The sequence below is a fragment of the Rhodnius prolixus genome, unplaced genomic scaffold (assembly GCF_049639745.1).
Source record: "Rhodnius prolixus isolate KJV_2025 unplaced genomic scaffold, Rpr scaffold_3, whole genome shotgun sequence".
NCBI classification, from domain to species: Eukaryota; Metazoa; Arthropoda; class Insecta; order Hemiptera; family Reduviidae; genus Rhodnius; species Rhodnius prolixus.
This window is the reverse complement of record NW_027411603.1, coordinates 21138001-21156282: the sequence shown is the minus strand read 5'-3', so window position 1 is coordinate 21156282 and position 18282 is coordinate 21138001. Positions and strand designations below refer to the sequence as shown.

Below are 18282 nucleotides of genomic sequence, written 5' to 3'. Positions count from 1 at the left end.
ATTTGAAAATAATGCTTGATTGTCCAATTAGACAACATTAATTAGAGCCATTTCTTTGTAAATTTAACACCTTATGAACTTTTTAATAATTGAATCTTAAGATCAATTAAACAAACTGGAGTTCTTTTTTTTTTTATAGAAGTTCAGAAAAATCCTTCATCATCAAACAATAAATCTATTTCTGCTTTCCTTGCTTTAATAGCAATAAATTTTCGATTACTTTGAGTAATAGTTTTATTTTATTGATTGACTGATTTGCATATGTACAGAATTTTTTTATTCAATATCAATCTAAAATAAAATGTTATTTACGTTTACGTTTCAATGAATTGCCATTTGATACAATGACAGATCTAAATTGTTGAAAATTACAATAGGGCATAGAAATTAATATCGTTAAATGTAAGTCTGGTAAATGTTGGAATAGAAATGGCAGAGAAACGATGGTAAGAGAGTTCATTAAGTCGTTAAGCCACAAATGGCTGTTAGCAGTACCAAGCTACTTGTTGATATACAGTTTTATGGTAGTTAGTAAGTTCATCTCGCCCAGCTATTAGCCACGGACTAATGCTTCTCTAAATTCTTTTTTTTTAAAAAATAAATAAATTGGTAACTTTCAATTTTTATTTGTTTGTTATTTTACAAATTTTTCTTGTTTAGATAGAATAATTGGATTTTCTTTTATATTAATCTTTATTCATTTATTTCATCAGACCGTCAATTGTAAATATCTTCCATAGATGACAAAACTCTACCCAAAATGATCAAAATATTTTTAGTAAGTGTGCTATGAGAGACAAATATTGACCCATTTTAATTTTTTTGTGCTCATCTTTTACAATACATGTGTTTCTGGTGAAAAAGGCAATCTAAATTAATTTTCGATCAAGGCTTCATATTTAAAGAGGTTACTTAAGTAACATTATAAAAGTTTTTTTGGGGGTTATATTTTTAAAACAGTGCACATTATTCTCGCATCGGCAAGAGGGGCTCATCATCCCAATCGGGAATGTGTCAATATCAGTAGCTGTTTAATAACACTGGACAGAATGTTCCCTTGTACCCCTTCAAATCGACCAGTACTTTTCAGTAATTTATTTATAAATAAGAGCCTGCAATTAAAGTCGTCAAACCTTTGTCTATTTTATCAATAAAAAAGTTGCAAAAATTTAGTAAGCACAAGACCACTTTTGAAAGTAACCTTAAATTATTTCAAAAGTTTTATTATATTATTATATTTAGAAAATAAAATAAATAACAATGATTTTAATAAAACACATAATAATAATATAATTATGCAAATAGTCAACGGAATTTCGTTTAATAAAAATTATTAAAATAGAAAATTATTCTACACAAATAAGAAAATATCAATGGAGAATGAAATAAAACATTGGTTAATAAAGTAAGTTTATCTATTAACGTTGCTATTTAGGAGTCCTCTTTTCGAAAGCAGAGAAGGTATTCCAAATTCTAAAATCATATGCTCGGAGGTTTCGCAACCTCGCACGATTACAACGTTCTTTTAAATTAAAGTATTAATTTCTTTATTTAAAGCAAAGGAAAAATGTTAGACAGTACTACTTATTTGGTTAATTGAAAGAGCACAAGTTCATCTTATAGTGGGCTAGGAATAGTGCTGTCGTTTTAGAAACAGTACAGAATCTAGAGGAACCCAAAGTTCCAGATAATCGCTGAATAAACTTGGAAGTCTTCCTTTACTATTTCAGTCTAACTGTTCTAGGTAAAGAAACTGGGACTGTCTGTGAGTAGGTGTACCCAATTGTGGACGATGAAGAAGTAGAGCAGCCAGATTGGGGGCGGTAGAGTATACAGCAGACAGAGAGTATGTGTGGTGAGTCGGTGCCGCGCCTGTCCTGCCGTCCCCACTGCCGCCACAGAGTATATATACTTGAGGCACTCCGCCCCTCGACCACATACTCTTACGTTGCATCCAGTCAACATCGCCTCATTCTCACTTCATATACCGTCACACAATTCTAAAGGTAAGGTTAAAAGATTATAGTAATGCCAATTTTTTGGCTTTTTTAAATATTCAAATAAGAAAAAAAAAAGTAAGCCTAGGTAAGAGCCAAAATAAACCATTTTTAATAATAGGAGTAAAATTTATATTTTCTACAAAAAAAAAGCTTTACTTTCTTATAAAGGTTAATCAAAACTGTCCAGTAGGACAGTTGTATAAGGGTTGATCATCAAAAAGTGCACGAAAAAGCGTAACGTTGAAAAACACCCAACTTGTGACAATTTTTAAAATTTGTTTTCTATATAAGATAAAATTCCCAAATTTTCTTTACAATATAGGGCAAATCCTCCTTTAGAACTAATTTTTTTTTGCAACAACCTAGATCTGATAGATTTCGAGAAAAAAAACTGCTCAAAATGTACTTGCTTTAGAATTTAAATAAATCGAATTGCAGAATCTATCGTTGAGGTGCTGAATCCGCGAAATCCATCACGGTTGTTCGCTACATATTCTTAGAATATAATCACTTTCTTCTTATGTCTGTTAACTTGAAATGATAAAAGTTGCCTTATTTAATCGTATGTAAACCAATGGGATATGATAGTTACTGTCATTAATTTATTTTTTCGCAGTTTCCAGCAAATAAAACAGTTTCTTTTTAAAGAACTTGACGATCACTGACTGAACTAATATTGCATTCGACGTTAATTTCTTTGAACTTATTGAGGGCTGCAGTTGTTTGATTGGAAACTGCCAAACTTGTGAATAAATTAACTTTACTTCTTTCGTTTTGCCTTTAAATTAGTATTCTTGAGATGGATGTGCTACATTATTTTGATTTTGTGCAATTATTTTAATCTTCAGATTGCTTTAATTATAAAGACAATTGACTATATTTGTACATCTTCAGTTATCAACAAAAGAAGTCTCTTATTCGGTATTTATTCTGTAAAGATTGTAATTGTTTGACAATGTAACCAACTAAGATGTTTAAAACCTTCCTCTAAAAAGGTTCCTAAATTCTGAATGGTCACTTCTTTTCCTTAGTAACTTAAAAGAGCGGAGAAAAAGAACGACATTCATTTTTTTTTTATGGGTAACTTTATAAAAAAATATTTGCCAGAAAGATCCGAGGGTTTCAAAATTATAAGTAGTATTTTATCCTATTTTTCTTCAAGGAAATCAAATTCAAAAATTTCAATGTATCATTAAAAGAATTGATAAAAATACATTTTCTAATGTCTTCACTCAAATATTTTTGTAACATTTTCTGATGAAGCCCCTACCTTCTTTGTGATCAAACCAAAATTACTGATCTCCACTACTGTATTAAAATGAACATTCTAACTTACTATCGAGACCAAGAGCATTTTGTTTTAAAAGTTTAACTTACTTTTCTTGCTTCAAAAATTATTGCTTATGAGTCAATATTTTCGAAATTATTTTTTCCTGAGAATTATATTCGAAATAATACATTTTCCGTTTAAGTTTTAATTGTGAATTAGATTTGAAGTTTTCGGCTAAGATCAAAGATTAAGATCTGGTAGTTCTACTGGAGGAAATGAACATCATCGCTGGTTTTTCTCTTTGGTACGTACTCTAGGCATTCCTCATAACTCAAAAATTAAACAAATGAATTATACTTCAGGAAACGTAAACTTTTTTCTTTACTTAAAAACTCAAGAATTTATCAAGAATTTATTTCTTATGTGCTGGCAAGTTATGTGCAAGCTGGACATTTTTTATTGCTTAAACAGAAACAGCGGATACAAGCCAGTAAAATTGGGATTATCTAGATTTTCGATATCTAGAATGTTCAGCTAACTCGTAAACTAAACTCAAAGAATGCACTAAAAGTTTAACATTTTTGAATGATTGAAATCAATGTTGAAAATCAATTAAATTTTTTTGAAGCTTACAAATTGGGAAACGTTTAGTTTTCAGATAATTTCAGTAAGGGTTGTTTCTTAAACTATGTAAAAAACCTATGTAACAGTTTTTTAGATTTTTAAAGAGTCGAAACGTTTAAAGACAAGAACTTTTTTTTTGTTCTGGACCTTACTCCACAAAAGAAGGAACAAATTGAAACAAAATTTCTAAATTTAGGACCACAAACTCTTCTATTAGTTAGTAATTAAAAAAAAAACAAACTATATTTAAAGTAGAAGTCCAACACTGTCTAGCAGAAAGCGGTGTAATATGATATCGTTATAAATAAAATGGCAATCGCAAAGCAAGGGATGAGCTTGTTGTAGTCTGTTGAACTGAAAAAACAAAAATTGATAACAAAAAATAACAATATAGCGAATCTCCTTACAATATAATACCAATATGACTTTTACTTCCTCAATATTATCATTTTAGCCAAAATTACCAAGAAAAAAATAACTTGTAATTATCCTTATTTCAAAAATTAGTTTGGCTCAAAATGTACACAATTTAGAAGTATATCTTTTTAACGCTGCTTCATAATAAATTAAGTTAATGTACTTAATGTATCACACTCAGGTAAACCCAGAGTTCACAAATTAGCTACAAATTAGATTTTTAATCTTGTGACAATTCTATATGTCTTAAATCGAACTGGTCTATATTATCAAGTAAATTAAAACTATAACAAAACTTTAGTAAATTCAGAATAAGGCAATATTTTTTTAAAAGGCATTTTTTTTTTTTTTTTAATATTTCTTTAAAAAGTGATTTTAAAATTTAGTGTTAAACGGGACTTCAATTACTGCCGTTTATTATTACAATTCCTCTTCCAAAATGAATGTTTCTTCTATGACAGTAATTTATCAGAAATTCCAATATCTTTGTAGCTACTTTTTCAAACAGCAGGCAAAGGAAAGGAAAGAAAGAAATTATGTAAACATGTTGAAAAGAAATAAAATGAACCTAACTTATTGCAATTTCACTTTTTTTTTCTGTCTGAAATTAAACGAAGTATATTATTACTGTTCGAAGTTCCTTAAACTGAATTTCAGTTTTTATTAAAAGTAATTGTGTACATTCGTCAATACAAAAGGTAGCAATCGTCTCCTAAATTACGAATAAAAATGATACTTTTCATGCAACTTTATTTTCCCTGGATTAGATTCGAAATAATCAACTTTACTAAAATCAGTATTTCCTGGAAGGTGAAATTGAATCCGAATTAAGTCAGAATTCTTTTGTGAATAATTATAAGGAAACAATTTTTATGTACTTCTATAAATTCAAGATTTATGAGCAATAAGAACCATTTAATCAAAAGAAACCTACCCATTCGAATTATATTTCTGAATAGCAATATCATTTTAAAAAAGTATAAATTATTTATTTACATAATGTAAAAGAAGAAGTTAGAGACATAATTTTGTGCAATGTAAATACTATTTCACTTTAAAATTATAATATGTAACTTGAATTTTTGTTAAAGTGTATCTACTTAAAGGTTTTTTTTAAAGATTTTGTTACTTAAAAGTATAAGAATCATGTAAAAGTTGTTTTTCAAATGTGCTTGACGGATTCAGGTCTAATCGAACTCCTTATTCGATGAAAAACTTTCTTTTTATTTCAAAATACTGCCGTCTCCGAGACTTGCTCCAATTCAAATTTTCTAGAAACATTCAAATAAAAACTTATAAATTTAAAAGTAAACTTTGTATTTACTCGTGTACAAAGTTGCCGTAGTATTTTTTGAGAAAATAAAAAAAAGTGAAAAATCATTTGATAGGTGAGAATTTGGAATTAAGTTTGATTTATTAACAATATAATATGCTTCTTTTTTTTATTCACCGCCCAATCATTAGTATTTTCAGCCATTCGACGTTTCGCTGCGCGGTTTGGAATAGAAAGAAATGAACTTTGTTTGCTAATCTCTTCACACAAACGCTGAAGTGATCTGCGTTCATTTGGCCATTCCGGTACGTGGAAGAATCCTCTGAACTAATTCTGTGCAGATGCTCGTTCAGGTAGTCATTTCCAGTGACCAATCTGAAAAATGCTATAAGCACACCCCCTCGGCAGTTCAGTTATGGCAGTCCACTCCGTATCGCCTAATGTTTGCTCCTTCAAATATCCATCAGGCGGCTGCATTCGTGAAGCTGGTTTAGCTGACAAATGGATTTGAATGCCACCATAGCTAGGGATCCATTGTAGTACCAAGTCCATACCTTGATGGATCTGTGTGTTGACTAGATACTTGCAGCTGTCCGCGGCTTCATCGCAGCTAATGTTTAGGTTGTTGATAACCTGAATCGCATTTTTTGGAAAGTGCAAATATGACAGTAACCTTCTATACTCCCGGAAAAAGTCGGAAAATTTACGGAAAAAGTAAAAATCATTTAAAAAAAAAGGATTTATAATTGTAAAATAATTTTTAATTCCAACAAAGTTTTGTCACTTTTGTACTTCATAATCAAACTTCTGCCACAAACTGAATAGAAAGGTCAACTTCTTTAGTATGTCTATCACTTAGATTTTTTTCGTCCAATTCTAGAGATTCCGTTTTGATGTTGAAGATTCTTGGAGAAAGTTCAGATTATTTAAGAAAAATTATTCTGCGTTCATTTGGGCAACTGCTTACTCATTAAACTGTAACTGTCTATGAACATGCAGCCATATAAATTTCCTTCACTAGGCAGCGTGACCAAGTCATACGCTGAACGGCTCTTTGCTGGTTAGGGTATCGTCAGTAAAGGATTTAGGCATCACGTTCAACTGCAAATTGGATTTTATGGAGCACATGAATAGGATCAGAAGCAAATCTCTACGAATGCTCGGTTTAGTATTTAGGAACACGAGGAATTTCTCTGACAGACGTTCCTGTGACACATTATCTAAATCCCTTGTAAGACCCCATCTAGAATATGGTTCAGTAATTTGGAGTCCGTCTTGCAAGGAACATATGGCTTCTATTGAGGTTGTACAGAACAAGTTCTTTCTGTGGTTGTCTCGCTGTTTAAAAATCCCTAAAGAAACCCTTATCTATTCCGATCTACTGCTCACTCTCAATATTCCTCCACTTGCCACCAGACGAATTTATTATGACCTCTCTTTCCTCTGCATTCTCTAATAGACTGTCCTTACCTTCGTTCTCTAATTTCTTTTAATATCTCATCCTATACTACACGACATCCTTCTCCGTTCACTGTACCGTACTGTAAACATAATTACGTTTTTCACTCCCCTAACTTTCGTATGATGCGGACAGCCAATCATTTTAACTTAGATTTCTTTCGCACAGATATACAAAATTTTCTAAATAAAGCCAGATGTCAATTATTTCTTTGAACTATTTGTACTGTACATATCTGTACAATAACCTATAAAAGGTAAAATAAAATGCTAAAGCCTAAAAGAAACTTAAATTATAGACTGAGAACTATTTGTATTATTTATGTTATTAATACAATTTGTTTCTGTAAATTGGACATTGATCCGTTTTCTATTTAAAAAATAAAGAATAAAAAATGTAATTTTAAGGGCGGAATTATGTCTTTATTTATATAGAAACTGGATTTATTAATAGCAAAAGCTAAATAAAAGGAATGACGTTTACTTTTAGACCTAGTGAAGGGACAGAATCTGCCTTTATGTTGTCCACTGTAGTAAAATGTTCATAAATGTTTGTTTTTCATATTGGTTCCTTCGGACATCTCTACTCAACGCACATGTATAATAGTAAATTTTTAGGTTTTCAATCAGGTTTAAGGTAAGATTCTTTGACTAAAGATGCGTGAGAATCAAAGACTAAGAATTGAAGAAAGGTAAAGTTTAGAATAGAGTTAATAGAAATTAAACCAAAGGTTTTGTAAGAAACTAAAAGTTTAGAAAACTATTTATTTACAAAGTAGATTTTTTTTTTTATTTTTCACACTGTCTTTCTGTAAGTTATACCCTTTCAATCGCAGGAATTTTCAACCTGTTGGATGTTTAAATTTTCCTGTACTTCTATCACGCAGTCCACTAAATTTAACAATTTGTATGCTAGGTATTCAATCTGGTAAATATTAATTTCAGTTTAGGTTATTTAATTCATATTCAAATTTAATTAAGTGGAGGTATTAGCGAATAGCAACATTCCTTTCAAATAGTTACCAAATAAGCGGGTTTATTAGCCAGGTAATTTATATGCACGTTTAGTCCAATAGCTTTTTAAACGGTGGCAACTACAGCTGAAAGTATCACTGGTGTGATTATTAACAGTCTGAGAAACCAGATATCAGATATGTAGGACTTCAACTCATTTTTTACGTAGTAATATTTCAGCGTTTGGTCAGGTTTTATTCCAATTCTGTGGAATTATGACACCATAGAACTGTGGACGATCTACGAGTAATAAGTGAAGATCCTTCTCCACGTTAGCCTCTTCCTCTCAAGCCAGTAAATATTTTGGTTGGTCGTGTGTGATCAGAATAATCTTAACAAAGCTAGCAAGAAGAACAACTATTTGCTGAATTCCTTTTGGTTTTTTTAAAGGATCTTGTAAGCAAATTTTTACTTTTAATACTTTGATAGCGTACATGTTACAGTTTTTACAGTCTTTCATACGCTGCACTCGGTGCTCAGATACGCGTCCTACGACCGATAAAATTAACCAAATCAGCCAGCTCTGCTGAACGAACCACATCCTGAATAGAATTGTTTTTAGATGGATGATAAGATTTTGATAAGTTAGGCATTTATATATTAAGAATTAAATTACGAATTGTTGGTAATTTACTCTCAAATCGAGAAAAAATGGTTAAGGGGGACCAAAGCTAAGTGGTTATTTGCTTGGATCTATGTACGATATATCTAGGAAGTCTCTATTTCTAGTTTCGCTTATAAATAAATTCTAGTTTAACGAAAGATAATATTAGTGAAGTATGTGCTTCGCCTCCATCGACTACACCTAACTTATTTGTTTAAAGTTAAGAGATAAAGGCGGAATTATTTGATTTATTTTATTCACTTAATATAGAATAGAATAGAATTTATTTGCTTTTTCAAAATACAAGATTTTATAAAAGCAGGAGCTCACAAAAAGATATCTTTTTTGTACATTTTATTGAATTTATTCACTTAATATGATGGTCATTAATGTGAATAAAGGAGAAGACCAGCTGTTATAATTTAAATAAAAGTGCTGCTATCAGCACCTAGTGAATAGTTTCAACAAAGCTTTTTAAGCATTGGGTACTTTGTATGCACTCTTTATGCACTTAATAGAAATAAAGAGTAATGAATTGATGTAAATGAATTGATGTTGAGCTATAGATTTTCTAGAACAAGTCACAATGATGTAGCTGCACGCGTACACAAACAAAATATGTATCTATACAAGACGATTTGAGGAAGATAATCGTATGTAGATGGATAGCAGTAGTGTTATTTCTGTCGCTAACTACAAGATCTATTGCGGCTTTGCAGAGTTGGATAAAAAGTTTGAGGTTAGAAAAAGAGATTTAGAAATTCTAACTTTCGATAAAATGGATTGATATTGTTCCAAAGTCACATTTTCTAAGTTAACGCATTCATACCCCTAAACCATAAGGCATTATTTTAGAACGTAATCCTGAAACGGATCTGGACTTAACGAATACTGGGGTTTCATCCAAATATTCTTATAAAAAATTGCATTCAATGTTTTCAGTTTGAAATTTGGCACCGCATTTTCTAAAAATAAATATTTCTATCTATAAAATAGTACAAATCATATTAAATATTACTCTTCAAATCAAATATTACTTTTGGTTTTCGAATGTTGTTAATGATTTTGGTGAACCGCACCTCAATATTCCCCAAAATCATCAATAATAAACAATTTAACATTAATCAAGTACTTTAACACATTTTGATATTAAAAATTCCACTCAAGGCCTCTCTGGACAGCCAAATCCTCTTTTTATCCATTCCACACAATGAAGCGGCGCTGGCCAATTAGTTACCTAAGTAGTTCAGTAAAAAAGAAAAAAAATAATCAGAATTTGGAGAGTAGCCACTGTTTAGCGAGTTCTCTCGCATCATTACTCTTGATGACATGACTCTTGTTTCAGAAAATCTCGTTTTACAATTATAAACTTTGTTGAGTTTTACATTTTGTCTTTTATAAATTAACCTTAGTAACTCATAAACGTAGAACTTTAAGAGGTGGTCCTTTTGAGCAAACCTCTTCTTAAGAGCATGTATTACTCTGTTGGATAGTTCAACAAGCGGAAGAAGCAACACAAAAAGCAGGATGGAATCGAGAATCCAAAGCTTGAACCAAGTATTGAAACTTTTTTTTTTTGCTAAAAGATGGTTCGGAATCTATTGTGCAGAACTGTGACAAAAAAAAAATGTGCAAGATGAGTTTTTTCAATTGGTTTATTTTTTTTTTTTGAATTTTTTCTCAAATAAATACAAATTGGTTCCAAATTCTAAAAAGGATTCCTGGCCAATCAACTCCCTTTTGCTTTACGAAATGCAGAAATTCTACCTTGCTGTTCATAAAATTGTAAAGGCATGGTTCCAAGCTATTTCTATCCCTTCATGTACTATCCCTTTAATTCATCCTCTTTACATACGAAAAATAAATATTCAATTATTTACTTTTCAGTACTATCCACTCAGAGTTCCTTTTTCTAGCTGCCCTTGAAAATGGGCTGTTAATGCTTACCAATTAAGAACTTCTTATAGTTTTAACATTTTCTATGATTTTACACAATTAAAACGATCGGTGGATTTATATTAAAAACTATACTTAAATTTGTATCGTAAACCTTAACTTTTCGTTACCTTCCTCAACTACACAACAAGTTGATTGATTTAAATAAAAACAACCGAAGAGAATAAAATAATAGTAAAGAATATTATTTGTCAGTTTATTCATTTCGTTAAATAATATTTTCACAAAGAGTCTCTCTCTACAAGATAACCTCAGCACTTTTTCTTTCTTGTAATTACGCATTCATTTAGATTTTTCTTTTGTTTTAAATTCTTCATAAGTTATACTTAAACTACAGACAAGTATTAGGTTCCTTAGAATCTCTTACCTTTTTACCTTCTCTGAGTTAGAAACGGTCCTTCCACTGACGCCAAAATATCCCGAAGATTAATTTATTAGTTGAACACAAACTAAATTAGGTTTTTTTTTTTTTTAACACTCGTGACAACTGATAAATACAACAATAGCTCCAAATAAGCAAACATTAAAACATACATATGTATGTTAAATTTGAATTACTCGATAACAAGAAAAATAATTAAGATTATTTTCTTGATGTAGAATTTTTTTTTTTGCGTTTATTGTGCTAGAATCTGCGCGTTAGCGCTATAAGTAACAATGATACAATAGAGTAATAAATGATAAGGAAACGAATGGAAAAGTTACCCAGTGGTAACACTCCAAAACATTATATGGTTAGTCACTCTCTTCACTTGAGAGGAGATCACGAGGCCACTGTCTTGTCGGGTTGTCAGGAAGAGTCCTAGAAGAAAGATTTTTAGCTAGAGGATTTATAGTGGAGTTTTCTGTATCGTGTTTTAGCAACTAATGTGTCAAAAGGAATGTTAAGGTCAGTGTGTACGAGGGTCGTTTGAAAAGTCCGTGCAAAAATAAAAACTACTTAATTTTTTGGGGTAAACCTTTTTTATTTTTCAACATAGTCTCCTTTTAGGCTTATACACTTCGTCCAACGCTGCTCTAGTTTGTTGATCCCTTCCGAATAATAGGATTTGTCCAAGTCTGAAAAATAGCCATTCGTTTCTGCAATCACCTCCTCGTTTGAATAAAATCTTTTTCCCGCCAGCCATTTCTTCATATTGGGGAACAAATAGTAGTCCGAGGGAGCCAAGTCTGGAGAATAGGGGGGATGTGAAACGAGTTGGAACCCTATTTCCATTAATTTTGCGACCACAACTGCTGAGGTGTGAGCTGGTGCGTTGTCGTGATGGAAAAGGCCTTTTTTGTGGGCCAATCGTGGGCGTTTTTCTTTCAGCTCGGTTTTCAAACGGTCCAATAACGATGAATAATATGCACCTGTAATAGTTTTACCCTTTTCCAGATAGTCGATGAGGATTATTCTTTGCGAATCCCAAAAGTCAGTCGCCATAATCTTTCCGGCCGAAGGAACGGTCTTCGCCTTTTTTGGCGCAGATTCCCCCTTGGTAACCCATTGTTTAGATTGTTCTTTGGTCTCAGGAGTGTAGTGATGTATCCATGTTTCATCTACAGTGACGAAACGACGCTTAAAGTCCTGCGGATTCTTCTGGAACAGCTGCAAACCGTCCTTGCAACACTTCACACGATTTCGTTTTTGGTCAAGCGTGAGCAATCGCGGCACCCATCTTGCGGATACTAACTAAACATAACCTCGATACGCACCAGTAGTGCTATCTCTCTGACTTTGCACGGACTTTTCAAACGACCCTCGTATAGTCAGGTTGGAGACATAAAATGGAGCGTGTACAATAGTTCGAAGTATTTTAGATTGTAGAGATTGAATCCTTTGGAGATTGAATCGTTTGGTTGAACCCCACAGCTCTATTCCATACGCCCAGATGGGTTTCAAAATAGAAGTATAAATCAGTCTTTTGTTGTCCAGAGAGAGTTTTGATCTATCGTCTAAGAGTCTTTTAAGTAGTCAATAGCGTCTGTTTAGTTCTGTTCTTTTAAGTCTAGTGTGGGGGTTCCAAGAAATGTTGAATTTTAAAGAATTATTTTTTTAACGCCTAATTTTTGCTTATTTTAGAATAAAAGACACCTTTGTCACTTTTACAGATTCTAATACTCTTAAAATTGGAATTTGCAAAAAATATTCTTTCTCTTCAGTAAAAAGTATATTATTACCCCATTTTCTGTCAATTAATTTTTTACCATAATTTAATGTTTGTTACCTTTTATATCAATGAAACTTAGTTTTTATTAAAAAAGAGTTATTTTGAGCAGAAACAGTGTTGTACTTTAATTCTTACTTAGAGATAAGTTAACAGCAGTAGTTGTTGAGTGTTACCTAAACAAAATGTAGTTGAGAAATGCTAGTCACGTTCCTAGATATATAATAACAGAAAGAGGTCAGTATAAACTATGACTTTTGTTGAGATTAGCACATTATATGTAAAAATATGTATAGTTGAACTACTTATCAATTTAGTCATGTTTATGAGTCCCATACCTGTTGTGATTATTATATTGAAACTTTTCTATGGGTTATGCTAATGAATAAACGCATTTATATTATTATTAATCATTTTTATGATTTTGTAGGAAATCGTAAGTATATCTTAATCTGGAATAAAAAAATTTAGATGAGATTCTGGAATCATTAGGATTAAAGAAAAGGGTCCAACCATCGCCGCCCCTAGGGATCTAACTTCTACGCTTCTAACTTGCTCTCTGTCTTCTCTTAAAATCGGATGGAAATCTTACATGCTAGAATTTTTCTGAAAGGAAGTTCTAGACTGTGCACTGGAAGTTAATGGCTCATGTCCATCAACTATAATGCTTTAAATCAATCATTCTGCCGGTAACATGTGCTTCCTAGTTCCAAAATTGAATACATATTATAAAGAATGCGTTGCACCTTTCTGAATATAATCTGAACTGTTTCTAGGGTAGTGTTCACTTATTTTGTTCTTTGTAAATACATATTTTAGTTACTTGTGCCTAATTTTATTAACATTTAAAGGTTAATAAATTCGCCTAAAGTCCATAGAATGCTATGCTTCATTTTTTGTCTCAGAGAACTATTCCACCAGCTAGGCTCTTTAAAACAATTTTATTATAGACATTATTCGTCATTATTAATGGTATAATAAATAGTTGGCAAATCCCCATCAAAAATCTTAGAAACTAATTCGTGTTGAAAAAACGTTTGTAGAAACAAGTACATTTTTAATTTTCGTATAGTTAATCCTTAGGCTACTGAGTATGTTTGGTTGCTAATGGGATAAGTTTCAGTTGTCCAGAAATGAATTATAGCTTTAAAAATTATAGCTTTTTTTAATTAAAGCTCGTGATTTTTTTTTACTATAAATGGGGCTAATGTATTTATTTTCATATCTATTTATTTAGAACACTAAGTTCATTTGCCAACTTTTTTAGTAGCTTTGATATGAATCTTTGTTTTTTTCCTCTTTCCAGTGGACATTAGCAATTTCTAGGAGATTCTTTCAGGTCCAGGTGAGAATGCAATTGGGTTGTTGTTTTCTTCACATCATTTGCAGTTAGATTTTAGATTTTGAATGGCGGGACGGGACCTATGCCCCACGGCACCGCAGCCACAAGAGGTTTATTGTGCCTTTCCCTTTAAGTAGATGAAACCTCCCCTTCTAAAAAGGTTGAGGACTTTCCTTACCAATCCCTTCTGCGCTATAATCTTCTTTGGCCTCAACGTTCCAAAGATATCATAGCGCAGCCTCTCGATTGAACAACAAGTGAGAGGCCGTTACCTCCTCTTCCTGACACAATCCGCACAACGGTTCCGAGCTAATAAGCCCTACCTTGTGCAGATGCTCCCTGAACCTGCCATGCCTTGTGAATAAGCCTGTGATCAGAGTAATCTGATTTCTGCCCAAGCCCAGACTCTCTTTGGTTCTTTGTTTACACAGCAAGGGCCGTGACACTCTTACCATGTTTGACCCTAGGAAGCATTACCCAGTTCTTTTCATGTTCTCTCCAGGTCCAGAGTCTCTGAGAGCCTCACGAACTGTACCCTTGGTGATCCCCAGGACTGGTTCTGGGCCAATGAAAGGTGTACTAGCTCCATTTCTGGCCAGTTGATCAGCTAATTCAGTCCCCTTAATCCCTACATGGCCCGGCACCCATTCCAGTCGAAGGGCCTTCAGTGCCGCTTGGCTGTCCGAAATGAATCAAAACTTCATTTTACATTTAGACTTTAGTGAGTAGAGGAAGTGACTAGCTAGACGTTTTGGTTCTCAGTATATAAAGTAATCTGTAGATGGAGCAGAGCACACTAAATAACTTTTTAATAAAGAAGAGAGAAATTTATTTGCCACCGAACAGTTCCTTCGGTTCAAACGTTGGCTCCATAACAAAGTACCTTGTCTTAACATTCACTTAATTATTTCTAATTTAGAAGAATAACTTTTATTTAGTACTAATTATTAGACCACTCCACCCGGAATTCAAACCAATTCTCTTTCCTTTTTATAATACAACTGCAACTTCTTCAGAGATTACCTCAATTGGTAGCGCAGTAGCTTTTCTTTCAATGACAGTCACCGTGTACCGTGATTCGGGTAGTTATATTCATAGTTAAAGAACATTGTCCAGAGGCTGCTAGTGCACTGAATAGTATCCGGGAGTTTGCCACATCTTAAAAAACATTAAAGTGGTTATATAAAAAGAAGGATATTAATAATAATAATAAAAATAAATACAATTTTCTACTCCAGTAATTATTATTATTTTTTTTTTTGCCTTTTTTTTGGCATTGGCTTTCGCCATACAGCCAGCATCGTCTGGTTGCTTATCACTAGAATATCACTCTCCATTCTTACTTATAAATACATTCGCTTCACACATTCATCCCTCTACTATATACAACTATTTACATAAACCTTTCAACTAATGGACGAATCAGTACTCTATATTCCTGCCATCCTTATAGCTTAACCGAAATTAAAATCACGTAATCCTTCTCTAATCATTTTCTTGCATTCATTTTAATCTGCTATAACTTTTAAATACATTCACATTTCTTTGCTAGCTCTGCTACAGATTTAAGCACATAGATGGTGGTGGAGAATATTATGTCTTCGTGGCGAAATGGTGCATCTAAATACCTGTATATGTCGTCAAACATTCGTTTCCTTTCTACTGCATAACGTGGACATATCATTATTATATGTTTGAAATCCTCCTCCTCATTGCAATCTACGCAAAGAGGAGAGGATCTTTTGTTGATCCTGTGAAGATACGATCCGCACACCGCGTGGTTCGCTCTCAGCCTGCTTATTGTCGCATCAACCCATTTATTAGTGACAGTTCCCTTAAACCATGGTTGTCTAAGTTGACTAGGCAGTAATTATTACAGATTGGATTGGCGCAGTGTAATTTTTGTTATTATTGCAAAACAATATTAATCATGTTATTGTCACTAATTGGTGCAAAACTATTCTCTTTCCAAATGGTGTATAACTATCTAGGTATGTACCTTAACTCTGAACCTTAATCAAAACGGTTTCGATAGAATTGGCTGCAACTAACCAATGAAACTGAACGATCCCAGTTCAAGGTGCATTAAGATTGCCTGCAAAACCTCCATGAATTTACATCTTTAAATAGGATTTCATTCGCTATATGTACTGATTTCGACTTTGCCATATTTTTTTAAGAAAAATTAATATTAATAATAACCAAACGTATTTATTTATGGCACGTAGAACGAATGTTTGTTCTTCTGACAGCCAAGAGATCGCAGTAGAACTGTTTTTTTTTTTTTCTAAATTGCTTAGGCTAGGATTTGAAGTGTTACGAATTCCACAAGTGTGGTTTGCTTGCTTGCTACAATTCCTTAATTTTTCAATGTTGATCGCTACAGTCTTTTTATAGGATATTATTTTATTCTGTATGTATTTATTATATATAAAGTCATAGGCCTGGAGCCTTTTTCAGTGCAGTACGAAAGAGTGAGCTATAAGAGGCTTCTAGAAAGAGAAAAACCTGAGGATATAAAATGGTTATTAATAATTTAAAAAAAGAAGAAGAAATACTATTGCGCTTTCTCTAATTGGAGTTTACATAATATTCTTGTGATGTTTTTAACAGACACAGACTCTGTCAACATAAAATCCAGACTAGCAATTTTATAACACTCTCGTACGATGCGCCAACTAGTCCTGGCGCCTTACAGCTTTTAGCTTTATTGACTAGCTAAGTCCTACTCTACTTATTGAGACGACAAAATCAAGTTATTCATTTCGAATTCAAGCAATCTAGATTCACCAATTTAATTAGAGGAAAGGGCGCTGGTTATGCTCTTTATGTAGCAGCCTTGATGTAATTGTATCTCTCGAAGATTTATTCTAGTTACAGTAGTTTTATAATCAGTTTATAGTGATCGCAATGATTAGATAGGTAGATATTGTTATGATTCCGCAGTGCTGGATAATTTTGTAGTTTTATCCGTTACAGAACCTATACAAAAAAAAAAAAAATAAATAAACATTCGTGAGAAACACCAGTTTGTAGAAGTTGTAAGGAGGAACATGGATGAGCCTTTATTAGGAAAGAAACATTAAACAGAAAGGTCCGCCGTGAAAATGAGATAGTAAGTACGTCTAACAATTAATTTAAGCTTACGCAGCAAACCCTAAAATAATCCCAAACAAATGTCTGTGCGCCTAGACGAGGTAGACCAGAGCAATAGTTTCCACTCAAGAGAGAGAGATCAACATGGATACATGGATGGAGAGGAACTAGTCGATTATATTGATTAATATTGGAATGAAATTATCGACTTTTATATTGATTGAATGAGTTTACAAAAGTAATCATTAACTTCCATCAATATTGTACGGAACAGAGAATTTACTTAGAAGTAAGATGATCAATTTTTACCTATTGCAATTTATTTATTTTTTGAGAAAGAGATCTAACAAATGTAATAATGATCTTATTGCAATAAGAAACGAAAGTTATAAAGACATAGGTACCACGTTAGCTGGATAGTTATAGACAAGACCTATAAAGCGATGTATTGTAGTATTGATTTTTTTTTTGTATAATAAGGTAATATGAGAAATTTATGGTAGTGATGAGTATTTCAGCCACCAACCGCCGTAAATAGGCATTACTCTATCTTTTATATGTATATATTTCATCAGTTGTTATATCTAATTGGTTAGCGTCATCTACACGTTTTTCTCAGTAGCAATACCTAACTCTTTACTCTGCTGTATTGCTGTTTCATTTTCGTTAGTTCCTTTTTACTGTTTTTATAAGGAATTTTTAAACAAAAACTTTAGTAAAAAAAAATCATAACTGAAAATGGGATAGCGCAGCAAAACTTGGGAAAGTAATAAGATTTGTAGCACTACATTGGTGGACGCAACTCATGAAGACGTTGTAAAACAATCAGGAAAAAAAAAACAACAACAACGATCAGCATGTATTAATACTTTCATCATTATAATTCAGGAGGTACGATGTAATATAGAAACCCAGAAAGTGGAAATCAAAAACCAGTCTACTACGCACCATAACTGAAGACAAAAAAATAAAAATAAACAAAGTGGCGAAGTTATGTTTGGAGATGGAAAGTGTCAAGAGAAAAAGAAGAGACACCGGCCAAAAATACCAAAGTAGAAGTTACCGTCAAATTAAACCA

General features: G+C 32.4%; 1 protein-coding gene across 1 annotated transcript in view; it reads left to right on the top strand.

Moving 5' to 3' along the window:
- The first annotated feature begins 1851 nt into the window (after window positions 1-1851).
- sNPF (short neuropeptide F precursor) overlaps window positions 1852-18282 on the top strand; it is a 128668-nt gene continuing 112237 nt past the window's right edge. Inside the window, exon 1 of the mRNA XM_074126969.1 lies at window positions 1852-2006. The gene's annotated coding sequence lies outside the window, so the exon portion shown is untranslated. The remainder of the gene's footprint in view (window positions 2007-18282) is intronic.